Genomic DNA, 16,974 nt, shown 5'->3' with positions numbered 1-16,974 from the left:
TTATCTTTTATTTGCCATCTTTGTGACTGGATCCCCCGTGGCTGGCTGCGCATCTTTCACCCACGCACTCACACAACAGACTGTTTGTGATCCTGACGAACTTGCCAGGCAATTATTTGTCGACAAAAGACGAGTAAACGGGCGGAAGCGTACAAAACGACAACTATAAAAGCTTGGAATAAAAAGGGAATATTACAAGAGAAGACAAATATATCAGAGTTTCCCACCTTCCTCCTCCTAACCCTTTGACGTAATTAAACCTATAGTCACTTTCAATTAGGCAGCCTTTCTCCCCATGCACGCCGTTATGTAAAAATTAATTAGTCAATTAGCCAATTAACATGTGAGCGGGCCTTTGTGTTAACGAGGCTTTTACAAGCTGCAGCAACCTTGAAGGAATGGCCGACAGGCAACAGACGCCATGGGACTAGTTTACGCCGCAACGAGTCCACACACACACAGACACACACGTGTACGCAGACAAACGCACACACAAACGTCACCTTTAGAGATGCTGGAGAGTCAAATACAAAATTGTAACTACAATACATGCCTAAGCCGGCAGTTATTGATTGATGCATTACACTTTGCATAATTGTTCTCATTGAGCACCCAGAAAATATATCACACGCATACACACACCGCAAAATTAGGTACACTTGTCAGACCTACAAAAAAATAAAAAAATAAAGATAAAATAACTGTGATTCACAATGTCTTGTAAAAAAAAATAACAGTTTATTTTTGTGGATTAACTTGATAAGTGTTCTAATTTTTTATAGTTTTCTACGTATGGAGGGACAAAACAATCTGAAATTCGATTGCTTTTGTAGAAAAGTGTTGTACTTACTATGTTTCGATAAATGAAACGTTTACCGTCTTACTTCCGTGACGTCTCATTTTAGTAACATTGAACATTCACAACTTCAAAGTCATTGATGTGTCTTTATTTTTGTTGTTGTTGTTCCCAATCCAGCCTCCCTGGTCCACAGATTTTTTCATCTTTGACCCTCCCTGGACCCCAAAAACCTACGCAACATCCCGTTACCACATACCACATCAGCACTTGCTTACTTATTTTACACCCGGCGGTTGATTCGACATCTTTCATTAGCTGAATTATGAATTTAGTAACTGGCCTGCTTTCAATGTTATCCCTCTGAGCGCCGCTGATCAAGACTTCACAAAGCGGGCCTTCCTCTTTTAGGCTCACGCAAATCACAGCAGTTTATCTTTACCATGCACTGTACACATACAATAACACCCCCTCGGCAAGCCACTTCTTTCTTGAACTTTCTGACACACCGAGACAGAACCAAGTCCAGTTGTGTCAGCGAGCGTCTGGTCTGTGTCTGTGTATAAATACAGCCGCAGAGACAGCAGTAATGGCTCCCACTTCAAATAAACAAAGCGCAAAGAAGCCTCCCATCCCTGCCTCTCCATGACCTAAATCACAATTGGACGACACCCCACTTCCTCAAAGATGGACGTTCTCAAGGAGACGGGCGCTCCGCCGGCAGACCTGTGGGTGAGAACGCGTGTGCGAAGAAGTGAGAGGGCGAGCGAGAGGGAAAAGCGGTGGCAGCCGGGGTTGATATATACCACATGTTGCTAGCGGCCCAGACACAACAACTCCCCTGCATGAGGAGGGGTGTTCAAAAAAAAAAAAAAAAAAAAAGTCAGGAGATGGCGGAGAAGTTTCTGCTGGAGTTATTCACGGTATAGGAAGGAGCTGTTGCACTGGCGAGTTTTAAAAAGGGATTTTAAATGTGCCTTATAGTCAGAAAAATACGGTAGATTTGGTAACCCCGCTTGGCAGGAGAATGAAAGTTTTTACAATGTTGAAGTTGGAGGTGGAAGGGGAATAAAAACGCCTAGAGGTCATAAAAAAGTTTACGTAAAAGAGTCCAGTGATCAGCCGAACAGTCCCAAAAAAAGAACCTGTCATTTTACGCTCAACACACACATACAAACACACACACACACATTTTAACGCTGGTAGTGGAGATCCCTCTTTCAGTGGAGTGTACCGGCCTCCTCAAGAACGTTTATTTTTGCGTTGGGTCAATCTAAACAATCCCTTAAAAGGGATCGCAGATGTTTATAGGGCTTCGCAGAACAAATGCTGCCTTTCTGACCTGCAGATGCACACAGACACACACAATAGAGGGGACACACACACACAAACACACTCCCTCAAGCAGAAGAAATGGTGGCAGCTGCTTATGTCAGATCATCTCAATCACGTGCAAACTTTTGTTGAAACCTGCAGAAACTTTGACCTAATCACGGAAATTAGAAGTTATTTTTACAGTGGAAATCAAATAAATGGAACGAAGGCTGCTATGTGTGTGTGCTTGTTTTGTTTATTTTTCCTTCTTTTTTTAGCAAAGAAAAGGCTTGTTAAAAAGGCTACCCACTCTGCTTGAGCACTAAAGCCTCTCGGACAAGCAGTGTTTTAGTGTAAACACACTGCTTTTCCCCTTACATGGCCATGTGCTGCCAGACTGCGTGGATGTGTGTGTATGTGTGTGCGTGTGTTGAGGATGGTTGATTATGGTCATTATTAAGCAGCTCCGAGTGTGTGCGGAGGGAGCCGGTGTTGGAGAAAAATGTTGTTTAAACAGTGCCAGGTGTTTTGTCATTGACACTGCACCATTTCACGGAGCTTGCCTCTTGCTCACGCACACAAACACACACACACACACACACACACACACAGCTGTATGCTCCCACTGTGGCACCAAAGAGTCCATTTAATAAAAGAAGAAAGTGGAAGAAGTTGAAAGCTGCCGAGATGCCTTTGTTTGAGTTAGTCGAGGCCAGTGGTTATATCATTTGCAAATTGTGTCTTGATTCGACACTTTCCTGTCACTTCATTACTTCTATCTGTGGCCATATATGGCAAATAAATTAAGTTGGAGTGTTTTTATAGCCTTAAGAAAGTACAGTCCCCCATCAGAGGATAATGCGCCTTTATGATAGTGACTATTATAAATTCCGGAAGTCAGGCAGGGATGGGAGGGGGCGGGGTGTCGGTGGCTCCCCTAAGTCTTGGTAATGAAGCTCAATCCATCTCTCCTCCTTCACGCACACATATGCTCAAATTGGCTCTGAGGGCACCCATCACTGAGATTATGACCGCCTGACCATGAAAAATTAACAGGTTTATCTCTTTCCCCCCTCTCTCTCTTTATGGTTGTTACACCCTCAGCCCCCACTCCGACTGTCCATTCCACTCGTCTCCAACTCCGGCCCTGTGATACTTTTCCAATTTTCCTTCAGTGTCTTCCAGAAGCCCAGGGGAGGACCGGAGGAGAATGGAGCTGTGATTAAGTTGATACATTCCAGATAATAAAATCAAAAATGGCTATCGTTCTCGCCTCTCTGCCCCTCCGCCCCACCCCTTTTCCTCTCTGCTCTGGGCAGTCTGGTCAACGATAGACGAAGCAGACGAGGACAATGAAGGAGACGGAGCGGTCCAGATACAGGATGGGTTCCTGGGGCTCCCTTTGGCTTGATAGCTTCCACTTGACGGTGTCACTGACGTTGGCGAAAAGTTGAGATACTCTCAAGTTGTGCTATCAGTAAAAGCTTCTGTCTGTCTGCTTGATTTGCTGCTTTTAGTTCCTGCTCTGCAACTTTAACAATTAATTTTGTGTAGATTTTTAATTAGGAAAGTCTTAGCTTGATACTCCAATCAATCACAGGGTTAATGTTAGAATGATTAATTAGCGCCTCTGCTGGTGGCATCTATGTAGTGCGCTCTATTTTGTCAATTGTTTCAAGATGCACTTCATGTTTTTTTTCTTGATAGAAAAATGACAAGCAGAACAATTTCCAAATCATGTGAGGTTAAAAAGCCATTAGTGTCACTTATTAGAGCAGTATCAAATTTATATTAATGCAAGAAGGCAATTCAGTTCCAAAGAAAACGATGACAATCAGCAAAAAAATCAACCCACTTCCACAAGAAGAGTGAATGACAAAGCGTCATACGCAACAAATCTCAAGTTAAATTTTTCTATTGAGCTCCTTGGCACAAGACTTGATTGGCAAAAAGAAGCGTCCTTGACACACACACACACAAACACAAAAGGCTCAGGTAAAAACAGAGCAAGGCGAAACGGACAGACAAGGGCTCTCCTGCCAACGGAACACTTTGTTCCTCCAGAATGTAAACATACTGATTTATTTCAACAGCGCTCTTCAAACAGGGCTGCCGCTCTTCCTCACATCCTCCTCCTCTCCTGTGCAACTTTGCTTTCTCCACAGCTCTATGCCCTGCTGCTCCCCAGTGCCCTCTCTCGTTTTTGGAAACTTGTGATGTCTGTGTTAAAACTCACAAACAGCGGTGGCCCTGATCGCCTTTCTTTCATGCCCACCTCAGCGCCGTGCAAAAAGGGAGCCAAACACTCCAAAGCCACAAACCAGCCATCGCACAAGATGGCGAGATGCTGAAGAGAGCTTTGCGCTACAATGACAACTCAAACCCACCAAATGAAGCTTCTGTCATTTTTTCCCCCCTTCCCCTCATTACTCACTGCACACTCTTTGCCCCCATTTCTCTTAGGATCCAAGTTTGATGGCTTGCGCTGATTCCAGCATCAACCAGATTGACAGTTGACATTCTCCCTTCTTTAAAACCATGTCCTACTCTTTTATTTCCCTTGCTTTGCTCAGATTGCAAGGCTATTGTCAGAGGTATAGCACGAGGGGGGTGCAGGGAGTGAGATAGCAGCTTTCACCGTCCTCCGATTGTCTGATTTCGGTGGCTGTGGTGAGTTTAAAAGAGGTGAAAGTGAACACAGGCCGAGTACGGCGGGAATAAAAGGGACAAAAACTATGTTGGGGAGTAGACAGATAATAAAGCAGATGACACTTGCTTTGCTTGTCCGGTGTCGGTGTGCTTTCAAATTCTTTTTCCCCTGCTGTATACATTATTGACGTCATCATTGACCCCCCCCCCAACTCAACCCGAGGAAAGGCTTCCATGGCACTTGTAATTGAGTTTGTCCATGTGGAAAAACAATACAAGGCAGAAAAATACTTAATGCCCGGTATTTTGTATACATGTCAGATCGCATGAGTGTAAGTTTAAATTGGGGCCGTTGGTGCATTGTGTGTAAAAGAAAGAAAGAAAAAGAATGTACAGGAGCTGCCAAGGGGATGAAGGAAAAGTATGTTTCATTATAGCTCGACATTGTCTAAAAGTAACTTCTTTGGACAAGCAAGCTTCATGTAAATATGATCAAACTGTGTAAGATATAAGATGTACAAGATTTTGTATAAGATTCTTTTTTTAATCATATTGTATTTGGAACCGCCAGACTTTATGGAATAAAAACCTAATGACTAATTTCAAGATATTTTCTACCAGGCTCCAAATGTTACCATCATAAACTTTTGTGAACTGTACAATGTTTCAGGTAACATTTTCCTTGCCATTAATTGATATTGAATCTAAACTGAACATAAAATCAAACAGCTCGCTCAGAAAGTTAACAAGAATTCACTAATTAATTATATTTATAATATTAGAACATGCTTTTTTTTGTTTCCTTGTCATCATCACACCACCTTGTCATCAGTATCATCATTTTGCATACTAATACCATCATTTTGTTTTGAAATAGATATGGTATCCTATTTGCCCATCCCTAGCTAAAAACACATTTTTATTATTGTCTTTTGTCTCTCATGACAATCAAGCTCATCAGACAGTACAATTGAATTAACGACATTTTTTTTTTTTTTTTACTGCATACAATCACTGGAACGTTATTTATCCAAGCTTTGATACAGAATTTGGTCTATATTATATAAAAACATGGCAAAATAGATGTGATGCAGATTACTATTTAGTTCTGACAGACAAAGATAGAGGTGTGTCCTCTCTCGGGCCTGTCTGTCGTCCTTCCCCGTGCCACTCGTCAACCCGTGCGATGTGTAGAAGCCAATCCCATAATAAAGAATGCGGCCATACATATTCATGATAGAAATCTAGTAATTAGTAAAACCCCCATGTACGCGCACACACACACGCACACACACATGCGCGCGCGCGCGCTTCATGCATATGGATGTCCTTGGCAAACAAAGGCGATGGCAGTACGGGGCATTCGCTATTAACAGACACGTCCACGTGTGATGGCACAGATAGCTGCCCTTCTACTCTTATCCACACACTCACAAACAAATGCACAAGCACACACACACCTTGATACACACACGCTTGCAAGATTGAGAAGGAGGGGGTTTTCCCCGGCTCATCAATGTAGACCCTATAATTTCCTCCCGGGGTTGAAAAAGTGCATTAAACAGCGCAAGATGACGACTCGCTCCGACGCACAAACACACATTGACAGCCCTGCATCACTATTGCATCACTAAAAGATCTTGAGGCATATTTAAGAATCTCAACCCTGGCGGGATGCTGCCTTCTCAACTCCCATGTCTCCACAAACACTCATCCGCAAGCATGCGTTCTTTCTTTAACGTGTATCGCTCTCTGCACGGAGAGAAGAAAAAAAAACATGAGAAGGCCTAAGAGAATTGGAACAATCAATGCAAAATTGTTGCGTCATGTGAAGGGCGCTTGTTGCTTTGAACCTAAAAGGTTTGGTGGGTTTAACTTTTGTGGAACGCGGGTTTTACGGCATCTGACATTCTGAGCCGATCTCCCTGGAGAAGTTGCATTTCAGTTTTGCTGAATTAGATTACACACAAAGACAAGGCAAGCGAGGAATGAGCAAGAAGCGACAAGGAGACAAACTCATACAAGAGTTTTGTTGAACTTTTGCAACATTTCTCACTAAAGACCGACTGACTGCATGTTCCTGATTGACCTGATTGAATTTATTGCAATCAGGATTGAATATGTGGAATGGATTGATTAACCATGTTTGAAGCAATTAAATTTAATTATTTAAAAAAAAAAAACATGATGTGTTTTCTCCGGAAATATTAAAAAGGGATGTCGGTTCAAGTGAGGGACACCAAGATTTTTTTTATTGGAATGATTATTAACTGCTGCCGTAGGGACAGACACCAACCAGCATGTTTAGCTTCTTCTAATTTAGGGTTTCTACAAATTTGTACCGTTCAGAAGGATCTGAGGCAACCGCAAATCTCACTCATGAATAAATGCCTGCTTTAATATTCATTTGGCTAAAATGACAACACGTTTCAGACTGCAGACACACACAAACACACACACGCGCACACACACACACACACACACACAACAACCTGTTTTTTTATGGCTGAATAAATGTGCCGCTGTTTTGCCTTGGACTTGGTCAACTGCCAACCATTTATACATGTATATAATAAATCTGTTAAAAGACGTCAATACCATTCGGTGCAACGACCATCATTTCTTTTCTTCTGCCCGTGTGGGTTCTGAAGGACTCAATATTATCTAGAAAAGAGTTCATATTTTACAGTACTTTCTTTCAAAAAAAAAAATGCCTGAGCATTTCATTTAACTATTCAACAGTTAAGTCAATAGCTGAGCTGTGAACATCGAGCAAAAGACCCTCATTTAAGTATTTTCGAAATGTTAATGAGCCGGCGTGTTGCATGTACCACTTGAATTACAGATTTTTATTTATTGAGCAGAGCAGTAAAAACACAGAACATCAGCTTGTTCAGTGACTGATGGATCTTTTTTTTTTTTTTTTTTTTTTACTGGGTTCTCAGAATCCGTCATCACGAGCCGGGACCGATCTCCATGCCAAATGAGCCTCAATACGAGCCGTAATCTTTTTGAGCGGGGTCTATAGTTGTAATGGATGACGTATAGAAGAGCCTTTTATGTGCTTGTCAATCAGACGTGAGCATAGTGAGAAAATTAGAGATTTGCCACAAAGAAACATCTAGCCTTTTAAAATAATAGCAGTCAAGACCAATTTAGCAGCTCGGTCACGTTACCATATGAATTTAGAGTTGAAAAAAATAAGACAGTAATACTTTCTGTCGTTAGGTGAGAACGGATTGTATGATCTGATGTTTAAGTTGTTCTAAATGTTTGTGGGTTTATTTTTTGGGAATGTACAAAAAGATATTCCGCAATAGTTTCAGCAAAGCTGAAGAAGCCCAAGGGAAAAAAAGTCAACGTGAGGCTGCAGCAGCATGTCGTCGGTCCAACCGCCTGTCTGTTTGGTTGCTTTTCTGCTGTGGTTTATTAAAAAAAAAAAAAAATTGAAGGTACAATAAGATTTTTCAGATTTGTTTTTTTTGCCCTCCTTGAAGAGTGTTTAACGGCACATTAAGAGTGTTTCATTTTTCACTAAAATGAGAATGACTAACCTCTTATGGCAATTTAGATGAAAATGTTAAATACTTCAACTTAGATTGCATGTGCAACAAGTCAAAATATTATACCAAATTTTTGGAGCAAATGACTCCAACTATACTTAAATTCCAGTTTGTTTTGAAATCCCCAAAGAACACATTGCATTTGACTTTGGCGGTTCCACTAGAATAATATTGATGAATGTAATTTATAGATTCTAAATGTGTGCAGAAGATATAGCCTAGAGTATCTTGAAAATGTTGTATTCTTTGAACTTTAAAGGCCTACCTGCAGGCTTAAATACACTCCTACGCATACATCCATTTAAAAACCTGCCTAGTTCATGCATGCAGCATCATGCAAATAAAAGGTGTGCAAGAAAAAGCAGAGGCTGTCAGTCACTAAATAAAGAAAGACATACAAAAGGCTGCATTTGCAATCAGATGTTTATTGCTAGCAAAGGCCAGCATATGAAAAGGGGATAAACCATCAGATGGGGAAAGATGGAGGGGGGAGGTGGCGCAAGAGCAGTTCAATTCATCAACCTACCCCCACCTAATGCAATGGGAGATTAATTAATTTGTTTGTGTGATTGCCACAGCCCACATACACACCCATACACAGACAGACAGACATGCACACACCTCAGCATCCCGTCGGGTTCTCTCCCTCCTTCACGTTTGTATTTTAATATGTGGCTGGTGCACACTATCTCAGGTTCCACTTCCTTGTCTTTTGTTTTGTTTTGCTGAGCCTTATTTCAATGCCAAATTGAGTCTTCAAATTATCATTTTTATTCAGACTACTTGCCGCACAATTGTGCGAATGGATCGCATCGATGCCTTTTTCCGAGCATGCCAAAATATAGAGTAGAAAACAAAAGAAGGCCTCAGAAGGAATAACATTGTGCACGAGGTACATTGCGACAATATTTCAAGATTTTTGATTTAAATATTCTCTCTCTCTGCTTCTCTCCCTCTCCCACACACATTTGGTAATAGTTATTAAGATTCCAAGCTGTGTTCCTTCCTCTGTTGGTTTGGAACTTCAGCGTCACACTGGGAAGTTAAGGCTCTTAGGCTGCCTTCAGTCCACTTCCCTCTTCAGATGGGACACCATGACGAGCAGGGTGCTCAGGAGGAATGTGGAGGACTACTAACTATTTTTCCAACCTCAACCCCGCGCAGATGACAATACGATAGTTGGGTGTGTTCTTATTCTCTCTTCTAGTGTGTGATGTGGAAGATAAAAACGAGAAGGCCGTTGTGGAATTTAGTAAGAAGAAAAGAATCGGGTCTAAAAACATCCACATTATGGTTATGTGTGTACCCTGTTTGAACTGGTCATAAAAGTCTTGGCTCCGAGCCACAAACATTGGACTACACATACCTTGTGAGTGCCTGAGCGAACTTTGGAGGCCAATAATTGGAAGTTGCCTCGCTTCAGAGAGCATGACAGGAACCAAGAGCTTTTTCGCACTGTTTGTTTGCAGCAGTTGGGCGCGACTTGGGATAGGTCAGAGAACCGTGTGGCCCTGCTTGGCAGCAGAGGTGTGGAGGAGGGCGGGGGTGGGGGGGGGTTGGGTGGGGGTGGGGGGCAGGAGAGGGTTAAATCCGGGCTGCCATGGCTAATGCTTCAATCTTCTCGCCCCCTCCCCCCTCCTCTCTCTACAACAACACAGGATCAACAAAGACAGGATCAACAAAACTCTGACCAAAATCCTCTGACGCACTGACACAGAAAATTCCCAGTCTTCCTCAGAGTGCACAGGGGACAGCAAACACACACACACTCTTGCACACACACACACACACACACACACACATATATATCTCCAACTGCTTAGGGAACAACAAACAAAGGAGGTAAATACAGCTGCAGACGAGTAGGCAGATAAGAGCCAATCCCTTTCCCCAACTTGTTCCGTGGCTCACTGGCTACTGACTGCCCTCTGCGGCCGGCTGCCTCAGCCGTGCCTCTTACACAGCACAAACACCTGCTGCTTCGTGCTTGGACTCTTTCAACCACAGCACCCTTTGCCAAACACCAGAGCTCCAGAGCTCCATCCAAAACTTTCCTCCAGTTGCGGCCTTTCCTTTCATCACAACCCATTTTTGTCAGCTCACCAGTTCGGCTGCGTTGTCACGCCAAGTGTCTTGACTTGCCGCAACGCAGATTAGTGACATCAAACACAGATCTCAGCACTTTGGGGATGAAAATGCCAGACGAGCTTGTTTTTGAGTGGCGCAGACAGAGCCGGACGTTACTGTGTTTGTGCACATGTCTGGATGGAAAGATGGAGTGATAGACTCCCTGCAGATAGAACGAGAGAGTGATAGGGAGAGGTGGTGGAGGAGGTGCCGCTACACTCAGACAAACTCCATGCAAAGGGCGTTTGATGTAAACCAGGAAGTTAGTTCTGTAACTCCATCTCCCCGTCCCACCGACTTAGTGAAGGATCGCGTAAGGAGGGATGAAGGAGGCCCTTGTCTGGAGAGCCAGGGGTTTTCCACATCTGTCCTCCGCATTGTAGCCAGCCTCTCTAAACAGCCCGGGAGTCTGTTATGGCTGTGGGACACACACACACACACACACACATACACACACAGCAGCTCCGTCTGAGTGAGCCTTGTGGAACGCTTTAACACTGATTGCAGTTAAGCGTTAAATCATCCATACTAAAGTTACCAGAGAGAGAAAAAACATCAGGATGCAATTCCTCCCCCAGAGATGTCTGCATTGGTGAGTGTGTGTGTGTGTGCGTGTTTATGAAACAGCAGTCATGCAACACTTCCCTGCCTTCTGAAGGGATCCTTGTCTTCCTTTTTTCTCTCCTCTGGAATGCTTTGACACACACTCGCCTATTCTTCCTTTGAGGCATTTGACATGTTGCCTACGCACCCCAACCTATCCCACACCGTGCCATGATCTACGGACCCTCACCTCCCAAAAACTCTGGAGGGAGAAGAAATGGCAAGCCTTTCATACTTTCAGTGGGTAGGTGCCAAGTAAACAGGGATGCGTACGTTCACCAACACGGAGGTAAGAATAACTACAGTTACGCAGATACACAAAACTACTCACTTGTGCCCCCTGTGGGCAAAAAAAGAACATCATTCAACCCAATCTCAAACAAAAACGAATTGTGTTAGAGAACAGTGAACGCTTTTCCTGTAATGAACAGCTTTTAGGATACAAAAGATTTGGATTGGTATACTGTGATGGGTGTCATAAATTTGAGAGCTACTAATTCAGATTTTCCATTAGCCACAAACAGAACCATATTATTTCAAAAACAATCCATCGCAACTGGAAACTCTGTCGAAAGTCAACCAAATCCGAAATCAATCAGCGTCACACAACAGACAGCACTTGTTCCGCAATTCAAATTCCACAAGTCAGGTCAACTTGTCGCTATTTTTTTTGCCTGAATCCATTTTGCAGCAAAGCAGCCCAGCCGTCGCTATTGTTCCTTTCATTCTCTCCATTACAACCATTTGATGGTCATCTCAGCAGGCTGACATGTCATTGTAGTGGGCGTTTGACAGTCAAACACATTTCAACGTAATTGCCACCTCATAACGTCATAATTACCATCGACGATGCAGTTCTCACTCCTGAGTGGCTTGGCAATAATGGGAGCGCTTTAATGATAGGTATGTTTCATGGCGTGCACGCACACACACACGCACGCACGCAAGCTACTCTGGCTCTTGTCCAGGTTTGCTTTTCTTATCGTCTTGCCATTTCTCTTCATGAGGATCTCTCATTTAATTCAATTAAAACTTTTAAACAATCTAATTGGAAACAACTGCCTCGAAAAATTAAATTACATAAACAAAACTATCCCGAAAGATTACGTCTAATATTGGGCATCTGGGCCTTATTAAGCGGCAGTAATAACAGTATCAGCACACGGGGAGGACGGGGAGCATTTTCTGCTGTATTAGCTTTGACTGGCCGTGCGAGTAGAAGCTAACCTGTGTGTCGCTCTACAAGGCTAAGTTTATTTATTCTCTATTAGGGCAGGAGCAGACATTAAACCCAAACAAGCCAGCAGGGCACCCTCCCCTTTCCATGTGGACATTATTTTTTTTTCAAACCTCTCTCTGGCCCGTCCAATTAAGAACATATGGAAATGGGGCACAGTAGAAATGAACGCATGTCAAGCACAGGTTTGTGTAAAAAGGTCAGACAGTTTTCTTGAGTCTGAAGGATGAGTGGAGTAAACATGTTTTAATTTCAGAAAGACATACAATTTTGTAAGTGCTTAAAAAAAAATTCCCATCTCTGATCAAGCAATGTTCCAGAACACTTTTGACACGTCGATACCAGATTATTTCAAGTTATCGCCTTGTGTCTGTTTAACGATAAGGTATGAGAAATTAGAATAATAGAAAATTGTCATTAATTTCATGTGATTTAAAGGAAAATGCCAGATTGTTATATTTTCAGTAACTCTTTCTTTGAAATGATCTGTTATTGTTTTCGGGGGAAATTTTATGTATGCAACGTACTAGTGGTATCGGAACTTGGTATCAATGACTACTCAGGAATTGAGACCTTGTACGTGGATAAGTCTTAAAAAAAAAAAACTAAGAATGGAATTTTACCAATTTTAACCTGAGAGGTTCTCTTGCACATGGTGCTACTGAGCTTCAGTGAACAGTGAGTGGTTGTCTACAGCCCATACCTGCTGTCCAGTGCAGAGCAACACTTTTGTTAGCTGCAGCTGTTGTCAAGGTCAAACTTCTTTCTCAAACCTTCTCCCCTCAAACTTTCTTTCCCTCTGATCTCTTCCTGACCCCGGATCAGCCTCTTGTTGCCTGTCTTTCTTTGCCTCTACCACTTCTCTGCGTCTCTCCTTCCCTCCCCTGCTGTGGTTTCAACCCGTGTCATCACATCAGAGTCGACAGCTCTAATCACTGTGCAGGCTGTAAAACATGGCAGGGACTGACAGCGGGGCTCAATGTGCGCACACACACACACACACACACGCACATGCACGCACAGACACACACCTTTCCCTTCCCTTAACACGCACATCCAAATGCAGCAGACACACTTTGTTGGGCACACACAATCGTGCACATTTCCACTAATGCGGGCAAGTGCCCAAACATATTCAAGGAGACTTCATCTTTCATCACACCCGCTCCACCTCGGGTGTATTATCGCACCAGTTTCCCGCCTATGTTCTCGTGCAACCCCAAACATGGTGTTCCTGGAGGAACAAAGGAAGAGCTGCCAATCAAGGCCTGATCCACCTAATCCTCAGGTAAGACAAGAGCTTTACCATGAAAGACTGTCACAGGCCAGACAGAGGAAAACCCACTAGCGAGTGACCCGGCAAAGCAACTTTTTTTTTTGCCCCCCCCGAAGCAGATCTCACTGCTTACTGGGTCAAATGTGGCCCGCAAACCAGGGGTTTGACACACATAGGATTTTGAGGACAGACAGGTCAAATTTGGCGATTTCTATGAGTGTTGCCATTCAAGGCAAAGCAAGGAAATCCGCAATTAAGTGTTATTGGTATTCAAAATAATTTGAGTCAGCTCCGAGGAGGAGAAAGGACCAGTAGCTCTCAAGGTTAGTCTGATTGAGGCTCAAGTGGGCTTGGTGTCCTTGTGTGGTCCAATCCGTGCATTCTTTTTTTTTTTTTTTTTGTATTATACTTTGTGTTTGTAAAGCTTTATGTGAGTGTTGATGCTTTGCTGTTTGCTGTGTGTGCATCTCCATTAATGAAAAAAGAAAGGCTATTGACAGCCACTGTGCACCTGATACAAAAGAAATCTGATTTCAGTGTTAGTAATTTATTACAAACCTTTCTGCATTCATGGCAACAAGATCACATCGTCAATAGAAGACGTATGCTTGAAAAGTTTAAAAGGTTTTTATTCAGCCAAACTCAGATAAGACACACAAAAACAGTTCAAGGAAACAGCCAAGATGGTCAAATGAAATGTCTAAGCACAAATGATCACAAGCGTAACCAGAAGGTTCTCCACAGATATCACAAAAAATATAGTTGTTTTTCTTTTTTTTTTTGCAATACTCAAAGAATATACTATGTTGACAAAGACGTGAACTGATTAAGCCATCTCGGATTGTTTGTCCTTGAGCGTTATTGTGATGGAGAGTAACATCAATCCATCCTCTTAAAAAACATTGGCACAAGGAACGATTGAGATCTTTCCGGCACCTGCGCTCAAGACAGAATTTCACCAGCGAAAACACCTCAAACTCTCTTTCAAGGGGGAACAATGTGGAGTGCCTCCGCCTATCAAGGCGCAAGGCTATATTTTCAAAAACTTTGAAATGCCGTGTATTGATGGCACGGGGATGTTTACTTCCCCGAGATCGGCCATTATACGATTCCAATGTATAGCTTTCACAGAGCAAAAGTTGAATTTCAAGACGGTTGAAGCCCTTTAGAAAAACTTGCAACAAGATGAACGTTGCCAAAAAGAATACAAGAATCCCAAACCACAATATTTATCCTGTAAGATAAGACATATGGCAGAAGGTGTAAGTGATGCGCGTATCGTTTTCAATGAGGCCCTAAGGGTGTGTGTGTGCGTGGCGCGTGTGTGTGTGAGTGCGTCAGGAAATAGACGGCTTCACGTTTATCCTTGCTCGATCAGGTTGCAAGTGAGTTACTGCCATCACTTCACCCCCCATCACCACCTCAGGGGCTTGGGTGGTATGTCATCGTCTATGAGACACCCATACTCAGTGGCATGCCTGTACACACACGTGTGTGTGTGTGTGTGTCACCCTCCCTCCATCATCATCTGGCTAGACAGTAATGGCCGCCGGAGCAGATTCGAATTTCCCTGTGGGCTCAATACAATATACGTCATCAGTTCCACTGAATGTGTGTTCTTCATTTATCAAAACAAAACAATCTGTAGACCAAAACAAGATTTGTTGAAGTCTTCACTGAGGTCTCATTGGACAAGAATGTCATGCCAGTTTGAACTCTGCAACTCAATTTGTTTAGAACGCCACACGTGCACGACCACTGTGTCCTGACTGGCCAAAATTTTGATTTGTGAGTGTGGGCTGAAAAAGGTGTTGTATGGAATGTTAATGATGTTCTATTCAAGGGTGTCAATAAGCCGTGACAGGCACCAGAATGAAACCCAAGCGGCTAAGTGCAGTCCAGTCATAACTCATTGACATTGTTTAGAACTGTACTCACTAGATATCTTGTCTACCTCCAGCTTTTGTTTTCTCAACTTAGCTTTTGAAGGCCTCCTTTCGAGAGCTGCTTGCGTGATACACTACATAACCACAATTAATAATCCCACCAGGGATTTAAGTTCGCATGCTAGGCCCAATCACCACAAGCCACAACAACCCTGTGCAACAGCTGTAACAAAAACCTCGCAGACCTCACAGACTAGTTCAAAGCAAAACTATAGAACAAAATATATGTACATGCACAAGAATGAACGCACCATAAAGTTCTTCGCTGTCATACAAAAAAAGTTTCAAAGATAAACAATTTATTCCAAGCATTATTCCATAACGTAAAATGTTCTGTTGTTTACTGTCCAATGTCACCATTGTATATAATTTACAAATTATACAAGTGTGTAATAGAATTGAGCATATTTATTTTATTTGTTAAAGTCCAAAGTTGATTTTCATTCAAATATAAATGGATGGATGGATACGAATACTATCTGATTTCTTTAGTCTTCCATGAGAGCAAAAAATGGTTTTGAAGCGTTTTTTTTAAGAACTTTTCAGAGGTATTTATTTATTTATTTATTTATTTGTTTATTTGATATATATTTTATATTATATATTATTTTATATACATATATATATATGTATTTCTATTTGAACTCAGTTGTAATCTTTTGATGTTGCACCTTGGGAATCTGTCAATGCAGTAAGGCTGCCATAGCATTTTGATGATGTTCCAGCAATTGCCGCCATCCGAAAGAAGAAAAAAAAAATCCATTGTGTTGCAGCAAGGGAATTGAAGCTGACAAATGGGAGTTCACCAGTGTATTAAAATGAAATTATATGAAACAAAGCTGTGAAATCATGAAAGGTTGCAGCTCTGATATCAGATAATAGATTATTTCTTGTTCAGGTTCTGTGGATGCGCCTTTCCTAAACCATTTCTCTTGCAGGGACACTGGTGCCATACATTATGTCAGTGTCACGGCAAATACGTGTGAATGGGATGTAATTCCCCCAGTTTAAGTCCCTTATTTCCATTTTGTCATGTTTGAGCGCCTGTCATGCTTTTGAACAAACATTGACATCATTAAAATGCAAATGTGCTTTGGATGGCGGAGGAGACAGAAGGAGATCTCCGGGCTGATACGCACACAAGAAGAAACGCACACACCCAAACTAAGACACACACAACTGCCAGTCGATACGGCAAACATTCGTGAGGAAGCGATTGAGTACAGTGTGTACAGTGTGGGAGCGTTTACGTTCTAGCATGGTCTGAGTGTGCTCCTGCCCTTTATTAAGAAAGGGGGGGGGGGGGTAGCGGCCTTCACTCCAGGGCCCCTGCAGAAGCTCAGGGAGTGGCTAAGTGGGTTAACCCAGAGGCCCAGTCAAAGCCTGTGGAATGGATAAGTGGGTCACCCGCCCTCCACTGAACACTCAAAGGATCCACTCTGACTCCTCTCCCTTTTTATTAT

The 16,974-nt window shown here is 42.6% G+C and overlaps 1 long non-coding RNA gene across 2 annotated transcripts in view; it reads right to left on the bottom strand.

Moving 5' to 3' along the window:
* Nucleotides 1-16,974, bottom strand: part of LOC148390569 (uncharacterized) — a 67,226-nt gene that overhangs the window by 32,639 nt on the left and 17,613 nt on the right. The gene's annotated exons all lie outside the window — the stretch shown is intronic.

The sequence above is a fragment of the Syngnathus floridae genome, chromosome 11, assembly GCF_059516105.1.
Source record: "Syngnathus floridae isolate MCC-2025c chromosome 11, RoL_Sflo_1.0, whole genome shotgun sequence".
NCBI lineage: Eukaryota > Metazoa > Chordata > Actinopteri > Syngnathiformes > Syngnathidae > Syngnathus > Syngnathus floridae.
Note: the sequence above shows the minus strand (reverse complement) of the source record. Positions and strands in the feature narration are given on the sequence as shown.